General features: G+C 47.6%; 1 long non-coding RNA gene across 1 annotated transcript in view; it reads left to right on the forward strand.

Moving 5' to 3' along the window:
- Nucleotides 1–3,780: 3,780 nt before the first annotated feature.
- The window catches only part of LOC144139589 (uncharacterized), a 44,252-nt gene continuing 33,974 nt past the window's right edge, over nucleotides 3,781–14,058 (forward strand). Inside the window, exon 1 of the long non-coding RNA XR_013316287.1 lies at nucleotides 3,781–3,832. This is a non-coding gene — a long non-coding RNA (uncharacterized LOC144139589). The remainder of the gene's footprint in view (nucleotides 3,833–14,058) is intronic.

Here is a 14,058-nt window from a genome sequence, read left to right on the forward strand (position 1 = left end):
CTCTCTCTTGCCAGCAATCCAGGTGCTTGTAATGGTTTACTAGGATTCGCAACGGTCACCATACGATAAAAATTTCTTATGACTACTTTCATTGCTGAAGTTCACTGCACTCAGTGTACTAGGGTGTTTGGCGCACAATAGTAATTATGACTGCAGACAGCCTACAGTTTTTAAAGCCCACATCGAAATCCTGCCACGGACTCGTTCTTGCCTTCACTTCGATAAGGCTGTCACAAATGGGTAGATCAGCCGAACATGCTGGAAGGGATGTTTTTCTACACTCTGAATTAATGTTTGATCATTGTGCATACATTAAAGCATTTTTGCTGGTTCTTCCTTTTTATCTCTTGACACCCAGTGCAACCAATGGGCTGGTAAAAGCTGTGGCTTGTCATATGTGTATCCAGTTCATAATGGTGCATTCTGCTTGTTGCCAAAGCCAACTGCAGAAAAGTTCTTCAGCCATAATGCAGTGCTGGCGATGGTCTTTTGTGGGCTATAAAAGCAAAATGTACTGGTTGTTGGTCAAATAAAGTGAGCCAATTTTAAATGTTTCTTCCCAATGCCGGATGTGTTTTCTTGGAGGTTGTGTGTTTGCTTAGTCCTTTTGGGAACAGTTGAGCATGTATGGCTCATGTGTTGGCCATGAGACTAATCAGCATTTGAAGGTTCATGGGGCAGGTACAACTTGTACAGCTGGTGAGCGAAGGGATATAACTATTACATTTCCGATTTTCTTGCAACATGTCACTAGCATACAACAATTAGGATTTATAATTTAGCTGCAGTTTTTTTACGACAATACTGCTATTGTGCCCATTATAAAATTAATAGTAATTACGACCAGCCGCCATACGTTGCTGGCCGTAATGTGTGCGGCGTCATCAGAAAAAATCATGTCATAGTTACTCCCGCCGTTTACCCAGCACGTGTGCACGCGTTTTGCGATGAGCGTGCGGCATCAACCTGGCTTGCCCGTGGTGCTCGGAAAAATACCAGGAAAACAGTCACGTACGTCTGCGCCACAAGGATGAGCACAAGACACCTCGCAGACGCCCAGCTCGCGAAGCCGGTTCTACCGCGTGCCGACGCATTTCACTTTAGGAGGAATGGGAAAGCCTGCGGACAAAGCGATCCGGGTCAGCCAGTCATGCATGCGGAAGATGGATATGACGATAATTTTAGAGACCTTATATGACGATGACTACTACTGCCACAGTGAGAAGTGACGACGGAACACGTAAATAAACAAATTTCGCAATACGTGGTGGTGTGTCATTCAGTGCTTCAGGACGATCTAAAAAGAAATCGTCCAGCTCGCCTTGCGTCACTTAGTGCAAGTTTCGCCAGTTTTAAAGACGAAGGTGTAACATATCAAACGCGAAAACTGACCGTACATATACGTGGCGTCGGCGGGGCCACCGCTGTATGGACTGGTGTACTTGAACTCATTTCGCCAGAGCAGCAGCCAAATCCTCTCACTACGGTGCTAAACCGGCACCTTGGCAGAATGGAACCTTGCTGCCACGTGCTGCCAGCTGCAGGTGCACGTGGCAGCACGCATACGCGTAAACGGATGCGCACACACAGCTCTGACTGCTGGGGAACTTCAGCGTGATGAGCATCCAGTCTGCTTGTCAGAAAACGAAGGCTTGTATGCTTCTTTCTTTTTGGACAACAAACGTCACATGGTTGGCCGGTTCTTCATCACTTGCAGTGGTAGGCTGTTGGACAGCTGCTGCTATGACAAGAAGCAACATGCGCACTACTTACATGACGTTTGTATACAAATTATGTGCAACAACGCTTTAATCAATTTGGTGTTGACAGGAGCTGTGGGCACAGTTTATGTGGGAGACTATATATTGGCGCTACATTTGCTGCCCTTACCAGCGTGTGGTACAGCGCTGTGCTCTCGCTGTTTATTAGTTACCAGCACAATTTTTACAACGGTGTGTGAAGTTGGTGAAATGAAGTACAGTGTATCTCCTGGGTTGGTCGGTGCTTCCTGCTTCGGCGTGATTCTTTCCAGGCCATCAGTAACAAGGGTGGCAAAGTTGTGCTTGTGGCCAGAAGCCAAATTTTTTGACACTTTAATTGTGATCAGTATTTGTAGCACTGCAGTGTAACTTGTAACTTTGGAAGCTCGGAAAAGGTGGTAGGCACGACGAAAAGGGGCATATTAACACGCGTTTACTCCAAACATTTGTTTGTCACATCTAATATAATTCAGGCCTCTTTTGTCCCAGCTGTGCTGATTTCACTCCCCAAAATAAGGCACCTGCTGGTCTTTTTATGCACAGAAAGTATGGTGAGGTTTCAAAACATTTCAGGCTGCTGCGCCAAAACTATACGGACAAAAACGCTGGTATTCAGCGGCGCGTACTACAGTGCACCAGAGTGGAAGATCAAGTGCACTGGGCACCAGTAATCTAGACGCAAGAGAACTAGCTCTTGTCAAATGAGGGCCTTCAAAGGTATTCCTTTGGCCTATTCTTCTCCCCACAAAAGCCACAGATTCTATGATCTAAATGGGAGCGCAAGCAGCCTTCGTGCAACACTATTTAGACCTTTGCCGGCAGAGTCTTCAGCCAGTGCCAACGTTTGAGGACACAGAACCATTCTTCCCTATTGAGCCACAGCGGATCAAACCTGATGGCGTGATATGGGGTGCGCACACACCTTCCAAAATAAAAAGAAAGAAAGAAGTGCGGTTACAAAAGCCGGCGAATTTAAACGTGCAACACAATCCTCCGAATCCTCCACTCGGAGTGGTTTTGCCTTGCCCGCAGGTGCGCCGTAGATAATACAACACGTACCGAACGACAGCCGATGTACCAAGAAGGAGAGTTATCAGCCTGCGCTTACGGCGCGTACAAAAAGCGCGTGCTTTTCATCGTAAACAATGAAAAGCACAGCCGACCTAAACATGAGTGCCGGCACGGCCGCTTTGCACGGCCGGCATGGTACTTCGTACTAGTTTCGGCGATCAACAACGACGACCAAATCCAAGAAATAATAACAAAAAACAGGTGACGTCACTTCCGTGGGGCGCTCCAGCCAGCCCCGATCGGGCGAGGCTGGAGCACCCCGGGGGAAAGGATCCCCGGGGTGCAGCAGCCTTTGCCTTTTATTATACAAAATACACCTCTAAAACTGGGTTATTAGCTACAAAAAGTTTTTTGCCCACATAAAGCATCCAATGACGATAATTTAGGCCGATAATTTTTTAGATGATAATTTAAATCTAACCCGCTTTTGGCGCTGCGCACAAGGTCCCGTTCTGAGTCGTTCTGCTGAACTGATCAGCTGAGCAGGGCGCGGTTGTGGGCACTCAGCTGATTGACAGCATACCAACCTACCGCCTTGCATTCATGCGCCGCTTGTTCATCTCGGGCTACGTGACCCATCTCTCGTGTCTGCGAAGAGGAACATCGGATTCGCCGCGAATGAAAGCGAAGCGGGCCTATTGCGGTGAGCATTGCACAGTAACGGACGGGTTTGAGCCGTGGTCGGAAATACGTTGAACTACATGAAAGGTTGTGGGACTGCTCTCTACGGTTGCCCAGGAATGAGGTACGCTGTGGTTGTGTACAAAAACTCTTTACTCACAGTATGACTCATTCGAGGTACACCACCCAGGCACGCACACAGACAACCCTCCAGAGTCCCGAGTCCCGCTGCTCCGTGTCAACTAGCGCCATCCCTCAGGCGCCGACTTCCCCAGGTCCAGCGGCCGGTGGGCGATGGGGCGGGGGGGGGGGGGGGCAGATAGGGTGAGGGGAGAGAGATTGCAGCGGGCGGCGCCCAGCGACCGCCGCTAGGACAGAAGGTATCGTGCCAAGGCGGTCCGCACAAGGTTAACCAAGCCAAACCACTACTGCGAATATGCCAAGCTTTTGTTTTGCATATCCAAGGTTAGCTGAGTTAAGCCGCAGCCATTTTTTTAACTGTAGAGCACTTATGGGCACGGCATGTCGTTGTATCTTGTCCGCTGTCAGGCTAACTAGCCAGCACAGTTACGCAGCAGCAGGCAAATAACGCAGAGTCCCCCGGCGTCACTAACGCAAATAGGTGCTTCCAAGAAATACCCGCTTTACCTCAATTTAGTCTTCAGGCCAAATTTTCAGAGGATACTTGAACCAGAGGTTTATATACGCCGAACTATAAAAAATTTTGTGTATCCCCGAGTCTGGTCACAGAAAACCCCATTATTTAGCGAAAAAAATGCAGGTACATTTGAGGTAACATAAGTATTTACCCGAATTCCCCACGTCAATTCAGTTACGAATGCTCATTGGGTTGGTTTGTACGATAGTAAGCTCCAAAAATGGCCACCAAAGAAAAACATTTAGGCTGTTCCACTCAACAAAAAAGCTGCCGAAGTGCAGAGCCATGATTCGCTATAGTAGGCTGTGGTGCCGCTATCACACACTGCTACCACTTCTCACGCTCTTTGCCTCGCTGTCTCACTCGTCTTGATGCATTGAAGATATTTTTGTGTGATACAATTTCATTTTCATGAATTCACAGTAATCGAGCCCGCTGTCTGGAACAGCATGATTGGGAGTTTTCATCGTTTAAAGCGAAGCTCATTACCACACCCCCTCCCACACCCCCGCCCCAACGGTTCTGTGACGACCGTTCGTGTTAACAGGAAACTCCCGCGAACAAATAAAAGGAGTTATTGGCCCCGCCAGGAACCGTACCTGCAACGAAGAGAGAAATGGAGCGAGAGCCCGGTGTCTTACCGATTGAGCTGCGTATCCACGCGGAGAATGGGGAGACAGACGGGACACTCACCGAGACCATATACGGGTTCACCCCCTGCGTTCTCCGTAAGTGCCACGTGATAGCGTCACGCCACTTTTCACGCTGCGGTGCGCTCCGCCCACAGTAAGTGTAGCGGCCGTGTGCGCGCCTTGCGTATGCTCGAGGAGTGAGTAACGTGAAAAGGAAGGTTCCATCAACGCTTGGCATCTCACTTCTCCTCGATCTCGTCGCCTCCGTCGACAGCGGCAGAGACGGCGGAAAGTGAGATAGTCAAGCACTGGTTTTGAGCTTCCTTTAATTAAAAAAAAACTTTCCACTTACGTGCTCCACCAACACAACTCCACCAGCCACCATTCAGGGATCATGCATTTATTTAAGTTTAGCAAAGAATACCCATTTCAAGTAATAAACAGTGTCGTTAAGTGCATTTATCTTATCTCTGGTTTCACTTTTTGTAGAGCCACGTGTGTGAAGTCAAGTCACGTCACATTGGTAATCGTTGTGGACGCCATTTAAAGTTTTGCTTTCCAACCACCTTTACAGGGTGGACTGGCTCGCATTTTTTGTGCTTCTTTTCATCTTGCACGTGCTGGAGCCTTACTGCGCCATTCTTAACGCGTTTTGTTTTCGCGGCCTCTTTTTTTCGCCTACTACCATAAAAACCAACCCAAGAATTCCTAACAAAACGCATCCGGGGATGGCCTCTTAAGTGCATATATTCTGCATCAGATATACCTCCTGTTTATTTTGCGCTAACTAACGAGTGCAGGTATCACCAAAGACAGTGATTCAAATTGTTTCAAATAGTTCTTCTTACATAAACTTCTTGTTTATGTGCCATTTTACCTGTCGGCCGAAAGGCTGAATGGAGGGACAGGCGGGTAGCTTTTTGAAGCCTCTGTTTGGGTTTTTGACGCCACGGTGCCGTGTTTGGGACTGTAAAGCCGCGTGAGCGCGGTGGCTAGAGACCGTAAAAGAGGAACAGGTACGACAAAAAAACAGGCCTCTAAAGTTCTCTGCACTTAAAACGAAGCTTTTGAAATGGTGCAGGAATGCTCTAAGCACGTGCAAGATTACCTCGGTGTAAGATATACATTTAGGTATTGGCACAGCTTGAAATACAGACATTTCATCGTCGTTCTAATAAAGTTGCCAAAAGACACTGCTGAGACCGTAAGGCCCCTAAATTTTAGGGGCCCTACTGAAACCGTCCACTTCAGCGCAATCCAGCGCGAGAGAAAAGAAGCTGCTCGAACGGCTGCCACTCGGATGTGTTGGGATTTTTTCGGCTCCTCATCGGGGCTTCTCCGAAGCTTCCCTAACCGCTCATCTGCTGGCCGCGGCTTGGACTATTCGGCGGGCAGATGGAGCCGGCGATAATCTGGAGAAAACCGTGGGAAAGTATTTGTGCTCGTCGCAGTGTTTGAACGTGTTGTGGGCAGTTGTTTTGAGTCTGTAAGAGCCAAAATAATATGCAATAAAAACACTAAACAAAGGTGAATGTGGGCCGCGATATCAGATGAACACTCTCGCAAGTGAAATGCCATTCTGGCGCAACGAAAAAAATAGGTTGCACATGCTTAATAACGGATTACACTGCCGGTACACGCACCCGGCAAGAAAACGTGGCAACAGAGTATTAGCTGACCGTTTTCGATGGTCCACTGAGGGTTCGGTGGCCCGCTCAGTGCAACCGGAGCCAATGCCGTTCACGGTAAAGTGTGCCACGCATGCGTAATGGCACTCCCGCTTGCTATCGGAGCGGAACTAATCGTGCAAGAGGACCAGCTAAAACTCGCTATTATTTAATGTTGCGTGCGATACTAAACCAATAAATGCTTGCTCTGGAGCAATCCCGCGCAAGCAATGATGCTACTTGTAGTCGGCATTTCTCTGAGAGTGCGGTGTTGCCGATAGGTGCTTCTCGGAGCTTGTAGGGGAAGGAAGTACTACTGAACGTAGGAGAGGGGCGTGCGTGCAAACAATGCAGTTCCGTCGATTTTATGGTTCGCTGCAGCACCCCTGCTACTCAGTGCCAGCAGCTGCAAAAATGGAGCGCTCCCTGCAGGAACACCACCCAGAAACACAAGAAGGGCAGCTGAATTACTGGAATTGATTAACCTAGCCGCAAGTACGCGGATGTTTCTTTGTCATAATTGACGTTGCAAAACTTGGGTAAGTTTAAAGGAGCGATGAAGAGAAAATACAACTTCGTTTAATTTGAAAGAACTAGGTTTCAGTATCTCACTCAGCTTCATTACAGCCACAAAAGATGTTTTTTAACAAAAAAAAGCAAGAAGTATTTAAAAACTTACAAATTTTGCGCCACAGTGACGTGTTATGTGCAAAAATGACGTCATACGGGCCAACAATAAAACATAATTTTCAGTGCGTTAATTGCACGTTAGCATTGAAGTGATGTGGTCAAACGGAACTAGAGGCCCCATTACAGACGTCCAGTCATGTGTCGTCGCGACAGGACAGTTAGGTAGCCGCCAATCGCACAAACAAGGTTCCGTGACGTCATAGAAAAGTTGCGGGTAATTGGCTAGGGGGGCGCGACTGCTTCACACGTTTTCTTTAATATATCCGTTATTTGTTCGAAGATTGCGACGATACTGGTATCATTGTTATCGGGACTAAGCAGTCTTTCTAATAAACCCAACTTGTATTTTGTCTTCATGGCTCCTTTAAGAACGACGCAATGGAGACGAAGCGGTGTCATCCGTCACTGGCGGCGCCCAATGTTCGAAGGAGCTTCGGCGCAGGTTTAAATAAAGTTAGGACTCCGACACTTACGCAGGTGTTTTAACAGAGCGGTAAAATCCCGCGTGAAAATCGCTTTGTGGGAGCTCAAAGAGTGACATTACACAACCAACGTTATTTCACACATATGCCGCTGATGCATGCGAGCTACGCCGCTTGGGAGAGTCATTGGTGAAGTCACGTGAAGTCTGCGACGCTCCGAAGGTACCAGTTCTGCCACCAGATGACATTTCCATCGAAGGTACACGTGCGGCGCCGTCAACTTTATTTGAGAGCCTTTTGGGCCACTTTGTACACACCTAAAAGTATCTCTTACACTCTGCGTGCGACCACTCAACGCTGTATGGGCAGCTGCGGCTTAACGTCGCGCATTTGCTCTACCGAAAGGAGGTGTTCAATTCCCGGAATCACACAATCTAAGACCTTATTTATGATGAAGAGGCGGCCACCGATAGCCTCCTAATCTTGTGCATCAGCTTCGCAGGGGATGCAGTGGCGTTGCAGTGTTCAAAACGTTTCTAATAAATTTAATAATTGTTTGGAAGTTGTTTAAATACCTGAGTCAAAGCCGGCAGTTTGCTGTAAGACATTATGAAAGATTTCTAAAAAAAAAAACAGTACTTTGATCGTGCCGCTATCAGGTGGACTTTGGTAAGAGGTTATTTGTATCATGCTATGCACGTTTTGCCTCCAATAGAGCGTGAAAGCGTTTACGTGCAGTGGTTTTGATAGTCGTAACTCATCGAGGCACTTATTTGAGAGACCCGCCGCGGTGGCTCAGTGGCTAAGGCGTTGCGCTGCTGAGCACAAGGTCGTGGGTTCGATTCCGGGTAGCGGCGGCTGATTTTCTGATAGAGGCGAAAAGCACCCGTGTGTACGAGATTTCGGCGCACGTTAAGGATCCCCAGGAGGTTAAAATTTATCCGGAGCCCTCCACTACGGCGCGCTTCATCGCTTGTGCAGCGTCGGCGCGTTAAACCCTCCATTAATAATACCTTATCTGAGAGAAAAGCTAATCTGTGGGTCTTCTCGCATTACAATAAATGAATAGCGCAGAGCATAATTTAGTGATTCGTATTCTTCAAACAGATGGTGCAGTCCCCATAAATGCAAAACTGAGGAAGCTCCTCGCAGTGCCAACTCAGCATGCGGCAAAACGGTTAACGTTTAGCCATGAAAATGGCGCAAACGCTTAAATAAATCTACTTCGTTAGGGGGAGCTTTCAAAACGTATGCAGCACTCTCTACACGCACGCAGACTGTTAGAAATACACGCGCAATCCTAATTTTATTTTCCCCACTACAGGTCATGCCTTGAATTCTTCAACCGCGGACGGGTGAAATTTGATGCACTGTGGATTGCATATGGCATAGGCATGAACAGCTGAAATTTCGCGAAGAGCTTAGAGGACATTTTTTACCTTTTAGTCTGCAACACACTGCACTACATCATGAGGATAGGGGTCTACGCCCGGCGGCAGCCGGGCAGCAAGGGCAACGTTTGTTCTGCAACTCTGAATGTCTCCACCGCAACCTCCATGGTACGACAAATGATTGGGGCATGTTGCAGACTCTTTGTAGACCGTGTTCAACGGGTAATAAAGTACAGCCTTTCTGAAGGGGATATCAAAATTCTAGAAGACATCTACTTTGCCGAACGCGTGGTTTCTTGATCATGACACACGTTGCGGTATTCGGACATGAATATCGCCCAACTAGACGTGTCGAATTTCACCTAATAGGGAGTCATCGGGGAGTTTACGAAAGCCTCCAAGAGGCGACCCCCGTCCAGTAAGAGTGTGCGGCATCTTTATAGTATGCAAGAAGTTCTGGATAATCTCAATTTTTCCAGCTTGGACGCCTGTCTACCCGGCATAGCTGCCACTCGAAGGATTCATTGCGTCTAAGAACGGCGTTTTTAGAGAGAGTGTTTTCAATGCCGAAGAAAAACGTGCAGCAACGGCGCAAATCGGCGTTACTACTCTGGAGCTGTTGTTTAGGAATGCGTATTGGCAATGGGCATCATCCGATATTCATAAATACTCGTCGATAGCAGACGTAGAACAAATATTGAAGGACGTGCTGGCAGTTAGTAAAAAGTCATGTCGAGGTTTTTTGTGGTGGTACATTGAACTACAAACAGATATCTGGTGCGCCGTATTTAAGTAGATGTGAGTGTAGATGTTGAATACGCTGACAGGCCAAATTATGGCTAAACTGTGCATTGCATGGGGATGCATAATGAGCCTGTGCATTTGGCTACTACTGTTTTGCAAAAGAAACCTTTTTTCGTAAACTAGTGCTTTCAGTCAAGTGGGTGTTTTCATTACCGCATTTTTGCCTTATTTATTCACGGTCTTGTGCATAGCAACTACGCACCACCTTCAAAACGTGCTTCCGTCTCCGACCTAAATCCGCCTTCACTTGTTTTGTACAACTGTTTGTAAAACGGTTCCTCTTGATACTGCGGTGGACAAGCATGCGAGTTTCGTCCTCCTGCACAAAACTTCAGGCCCTGTGGCTTCCCGCACAGGCAACATTGAGTGGCCTATCTTAATGGCCGTGCGTATTGCGTACCATGAGTGCCTTATAAGGCCCGTTTGAAGTTTACCAGCATCACAAAATTGAGCCTTATGTTCATTCCGGAGGCGTTGTTTCGAGGAAGAGTTTTTATGCACAGTGAACGCGCGCTAAGCGAAACAGAGATGAACGAAGAGGTCTTTTACACAAAAAATTTGAGAGTGTAATTGTTTTTCTGTAAGAGTTCTGCTAAGTTGTGCTCGACATTGAAAACATCGTTTTGCGAGAAACATGGAAACCGTAATGGAGCTCCATATAGACTTTGTTACTGCCCCTACCCACATATCCATCCCATCCGGTGGCCACGCCCAGGTAAGCTGCCACACAGTTTTGAATATAAAGATTCTCCAGTCAGGCGGGTTTCTCTGAGGGGGTGGTTAGAAACCAGGAGTAGTAGGACGCCGACAGTGCTCAGGTTCACCCTGTCTCTGAATGGTGGCTGCAATTAGCGGCCTGGAATTGGAAAAATTAACGACAACGCAAGTATTGATGAGAACCTCGTCACCGGCCGCGGGGACACTAGCAGATATCCTAAACGAATTTGAAGAAGCCCTGGTGGGGATAGTGACGAGGAAACCGACAATGACGACCATCAGACCTTCCCATCATCGACTGTAGAAGCAAGCCAGGCTATAGAAGTACTGCTGCCGTACTTCGTATCTGTACTTTAATTCATATTCCTCTCTAGAAGTTTCTAAAAAACTACAAGCCAGTGAAATGCTTGTTAAAGTGAAGACGCCAAAGCAAGCTGCAAACCTCCAGCACAAAACCCGCATAATACATCTGGGCATCAGAGTCACGCTTCACCACAGCCTCAACAGTTGGCAGGGTGTGATATCTAAGCCAGATCTGCTTAACAAAACAGAGGCGGACCTTCTGAAAGGCTTGGAGCATCAAGGTGTTAGCGCCGTGAGAGCAATCTCCGTCATAAGAGGCAATGTAGAAATACCAACGGAACACATATTGTTGACTTTCGACTGATCAAAACTTTAATTACATGCCAATGCTGATTTCAATAGGTGTGGAGTACGTCGCTACATTCATAACAAACGCCGCTTCTTCAAGTGCCAGCGGTTCGGGCATGGTTGAAAGTCTTGCACGGCAAAACAACCTGTGCCAAATGCAGCGCACAGGACCACACCCCTGACAGATGCAATTCCACTACCCGCACTTGTGTTAACCGCCGGGACCGCACGTGGCATATTCCGGGACCTGCGAAAACGTCCATCTTGAAAACAGAGGTATCAACATCAAAGTAACGGAGAACATTTAGTTTCAAGAGGGACGGACGATGTTCTCCTCTTGCCCTCCGGGGAGGTACGCAGACGCAGCTTGCCGGGAGGCGGAGCGGCGCCTGGTTTTGGCAGCGAGCAGTACCGCGAGTCGGAATATGTCCGTCCCCCCCCCCCTAGGTTGCCTCAGGCCGCCTAACTCGTCACCACTTAGTTTCGTGACCCAGCAGCCGTTGTGGTGGCAACATTCTCCATCGGCACCAATGCCGCCTTTTCCCCTGCTTTCACATCCTACTGGCACACTGAAGGCTGCCGATGAGACGGAAACGGGGTGCCACGCATCAGGGGCCATCCCCGCCGTACTGCCCGTGCCACTCGTGCCGCTCCTGACGCACTCGGTGGTGGCGGATCATACTAGAGCTCCCGTACGGCTTCTATGTTCAGAGGGCCCGGTTCGCCGGGCTCGCTCAAGACATCAGATGACGAGATAGACATCGGGCCATCCCAGCCTGCATCGCAGCGCAATGAAGTGGCTGCAGTGTCCAAACAAACAGAGAGGCACAAAAAGCCACTTCAAATACAACCCCGAAACACTAAAAATAAACACACACGCACATTCTAATATCTCTTAAATGTACACAATGGGAAGAGGAAATATCACCCAGTGCAACTGTAGAGGCCTCGTTATAAATCTTGATGAAGTGTACAAGATATTGCATTGTAATCAGCCAACTGTTGTGTGTTGCCAAAAACAACATTTAAGCTCCAAATAAACAAATTTCTTGAAACGTTTTTCTCTTTCAATAGTTTCACGCTCCCTGTCCTTGCATGGGATTCAGTAAGGAAATGGAGGGTGCTGGTACGTTTTTACGTGGTGTTCATCATCGCCCAAAAATCCTTGGCGTGCCAAACTATCCTATTGCAGCGACTCCTTGAGGGTTTTGCCACTAAACATATTCTCCAATAGGCTAATGACAGTGTGCTCTGTTTACGTCCTTCCTGATTTCCAGCTACCAAGCTCTGACTTTGAGGGCGTCCTAGATCAGCTACCCAAAACTTTAATTGTTATAGGTGACCTCACTGCACACAACTCCCTTTGGGGTCCTTCCCGTACGGATGCCGAGGCCGCCTTATCGAACTATTTCTAACATCTTCGAGACCATGACTAGTCAACAAAGCAAGCCTACATACGATAATATAGGGCGAACACTTATTCACACCTTGACGGCTATTGCCTCTGCCGTACTTTTTCCATCCCGGGAGTCGGATTTTGACGCTAAGCCATATAATAATGTTTACTTCCCTAGTTTACAAACATAGATAGGTCCAAACAGTTCACCTTTCTAAAAGTGGTTAAATGAAACAACAGCGAACTGGAACACGTTCACAGACACATAACCACTACACCCTACATACATACACATTTAAATATAGAGCAGGCAGCCCAGCTCGTCGTGGCACACATCCTCGCCGCCGCCGGAAAGTCAGTTCCCCAGGCCTCCTTTGCACCACGCCACCCAAGAAGTCAATGGTGGAGTGACAAATATAGGTGACCCCGAAAAGTTCAGAACCATTTGCGGGGTGTCCTCCATAGATACTCAACAACCATTGACCTTATATCATTTAAAAGGACGGACTTTAATTAGGTAAACGTGTGCGCCGTGAGGCCAGAAGGGAGAGCTGGCGAACCTCACCCACATTCATAAACTCCCACTCCACATCACCGCTTCCTTAGGTATGCAGATGAATAGGTACACTCAAAGGCCAGCGCACACACATACTGCCCATAGTTAGTACGACAGAGAACACACCCGAGGACTAGGCTCACACACTGGCACAACACTTCTAACAGGTTTCTAGTTCGGCCCGCTACACAAACACTTTCATGAAACACAAATATCTGACCAGAAGCCCTTACGCGACAAGAGCAAGTCGAAATATGCATACAACTCTGAATTTAAAGTTAATGATCTGACGGTTGCTCTTGCCACTTGTAAGCCCTTAGCTCCTGGTGCAGGCATTACATACGCTTTGATGCAACACCCACACGCAGACACTCTTGAGAGACTTCTACACCTACACGACCAAATATGGCTGTCGGGGAACCTTCCAACGTCTTGGAGGGAGGCCATAGGTGTAGCTTCTCTAAAAGCAGGGAAGGACCCGTGTTCACCCGTGAGCTATTAAGCCAATGACAAGCTCCCTTCAACAAGGATTTCGAGAACGTGACTAACTGGAGGTTCATGTATTTTCTTGCGTACAATGCTCTTCTCGAGAGCTTCTACGCAGGCGCCAGGACAGGGCGACCGACCAATCATCAACTGGTTGCTTTAAATAATACATAAAAGATGCCTTTATACACGAACGGAAGTGCATGACCGTATTCGTTGTCACCGTAGAAGCTTAGAATACGGCATGGCACATTCTTGTGGGCCTAAAATTCTATGGTGTAACAGGTAACAAGTTTAACACTCTTGATACTTACGTGTCCAAAAGAACATTTCGTTCCAGATTCTGGCCGTTAGTGAGTAAAGTTGACATTCAGAAAAATGGTGTGCTTCAAGGCGGTGTTTTGAGCTGCTGATTGTTTACTCTCAAGGTGAATTCTCTTCGGAAAGCATTTTCCTGCTTCCACGTTCTGTTTATCGTGTATGGATTATGTACAAATATATTTTAAGTCTTGTAACTAGTTCATATATGAACGAGA

The sequence above is a fragment of the Haemaphysalis longicornis genome, unplaced genomic scaffold, assembly GCF_048455015.1.
Source record: "Haemaphysalis longicornis isolate Haplotype H1 unplaced genomic scaffold, Haemaphysalis longicornis Haplotype H1 scaffold_5, whole genome shotgun sequence".
NCBI classification, from domain to species: Eukaryota; Metazoa; Arthropoda; class Arachnida; order Ixodida; family Ixodidae; genus Haemaphysalis; species Haemaphysalis longicornis.